Source organism: Schistocerca piceifrons, chromosome X (assembly GCF_021461385.2).
Source record: "Schistocerca piceifrons isolate TAMUIC-IGC-003096 chromosome X, iqSchPice1.1, whole genome shotgun sequence".
Taxonomy (NCBI): Eukaryota; Metazoa; Arthropoda; class Insecta; order Orthoptera; family Acrididae; genus Schistocerca; species Schistocerca piceifrons.
This window is the reverse complement of record NC_060149.1, coordinates 798,758,304-798,760,556: the sequence shown is the minus strand read 5'-3', so window position 1 is coordinate 798,760,556 and position 2,253 is coordinate 798,758,304. Positions and strand designations below refer to the sequence as shown.

The window sequence follows — 2,253 nt, the reverse complement described above, 5'->3', positions numbered from 1 at the left end:
CAAATGATTAGCTTTTCAGAGCATTCACACAAGGTTCGCGCCGGTGGCGACACCTACAACGTGCTGACATGAGGAAAATTTCCAACCGATTTCTCGTACACAAGCAGCAGTTGACCGGCGTTGCCTGGTGAAACGCTGGGATGCCTCGTGTAAGGAGTAGAAATGCGTACCATCACGTTTCCGACTTTGATAAAGGTCGGATACTAAACTATCGCGATTGTGGTTTATCGTATCGCGACATTGCTGCTCGCGTTGGTCGAGATCCAATGACTGTTAGCAGAATATGGAATCCGTGGGTTCTGGAGCGTAATGCGCAACGCCGTGCTGAATCTCAACGGCCTCGTATCACTAGCAGTCGAGATGACAGGCATCTTACCCGCATGGCTGTAACGGATCGTGCAGCCACGTCTCGATCCCTTAGTCAACAGATGAGAACGTTTGCAAGACAACAACCATCTGCACGAACAGTTCGACGACGTTGGCAGCAGCATGGACTATCAGCTCGGAGAACATGGCTGCGGTTACCCTTGACACTGCATCACAGACAGGGGCGCCTGCGATGGTGTACTCAACGACGAACCTAGGTGCACGAATGGCAAAATGTCATTTTTCGGATGAATCCAGGTTCTGTTTACAGCACCATGATGGTCGCATCCGTGTTTGGTGACATTGCGGTGAACGCACGTTGGAAGCGTGTATTCGTCATCGCCATACTGGCGTATCACCCGGCGTGATGGTATGGGGTGCCACTGGTTACACGTCTCGGTCACCTCTTGTTCGCATTGACGGCACATTGAAGAGTGGGCGTTACATTTCAGATGTGTTACGATTCGTGTCTCTACCCTTCATTCCATCCCTGCGAAACCCTACATTTCAGCAGGATAATGCACGACCGCATGTTGCAGGTCCTATACGGGCCTTTCTGGATACAGAAAACGTTCGACTGCTGCCCAGGCCAGCAAATTCTCCAGATCTCTCACCAACTGAAAACGTCTGGTCAATGGTGGCCGAGCAACTGGCTCGTCACAATACGCCAGTCACTACTCTTGATGAACTGTGGTATCGTGTTGAAGCTGCATGGGCGGCTGTACCTGTACACGCCATCCAAGCTCTGTTTGACTCAATGCCCAGGCGTATCAAGGCCGTTATTACGGCCAGAGGTGGTTTTTGTGGGTACTGATTTCTCAGGATGTATGCACCCAAATTGCTTGAAAATGTAATCACATGTCAGTTCTAGTATAATATATTTGTCCAATGAATACCCGTTCATCATCTGCATTTCTTCTTGGTGTAGCAATTTTAATGGCCAGTAGTGTAATTAATTCAATTTGAAAAATCACCCGAGTGCGCCCTTGTCTCTGACATGGTGTATTGTTCCAAGTTTTAGCAGTAGGCGCGGTAGACTCAGTGCCCAGTGAACATGCACTGCAGCTATACTAAGATGGTATCTGTTCTTTCGGACATGTCCGAAAGAACAGATACCATCTTAATATATATATATATATATATATAGTTAAGGCTCACCGGCGACTTGACCATCTTCTTCTTCTGTGCGAATGCACAAGCAGTGCCCGAACTCTTACGAGAATCGGCAGCACGCCGCGAGTAGTGAGTATAATGGGCGGGGGCAGTACGAATGTAGTGTGGCACAATACGTTGAGAATGTGGGTTTCGCGGGGGGCGTGCCAGAGATAAATCCCTGCAGTCGCGGTATCCTCTGTGTCCTCGGTGGCTCAGATGGATAGAGCGTCTGCCATGTAAGCAGGAGATCCCGGGTTCGAGTCCCGGTCGGGGCACACATTTTCATCTGTCCCCGTTGACGTATGTCAACGCCTGTAAGCAGGTAAGGGTGTTCATTTCTCTGTCATGCACTGCAGAGACGGCGGCGCTCTCCGTAGGCGTGCCAGGATGTGAGTCGACAGCAGTGTCCAAGCAGTGCAGACGGCCACACTGCGGAATGGGACGAAGCAGTGACATCTTATCACACATAGCAGATAGCAGCGTTGCTTAGAGTGCAGCTGTACCGAAGAAAAATGGCTCCGAGCACTATGGGACTTTACATCTATGGTCATCAGTCCCCTAGAACTTAGAACTACTTAAACCTAACTAACCTAAGGACAGCACACAACGCCCAGTCATCAAGAGGCAGAGAAAATCCCTGACCCCGCCGGGAATCAACTGTACCGAAGACTGGAGACTGACAGGTAGATGGCAGGTTCTGGCGATGGCTAGTGATCCCACAGAAGCAGGAGT

The 2,253-nt window shown here is 50.1% G+C and overlaps 1 non-coding gene across 1 annotated transcript; it reads left to right on the top strand.

Annotated features, from left to right (window-relative positions):
- Positions 1 to 1,722: 1,722 nt before the first annotated feature.
- On the top strand, positions 1,723 to 1,796 carry Trnat-ugu. Its single transcript has one exon. It is a non-coding gene; the product is annotated as a tRNA-Thr (tRNA).
- The last annotated feature ends 457 nt before the right edge of the window (positions 1,797 to 2,253 follow it).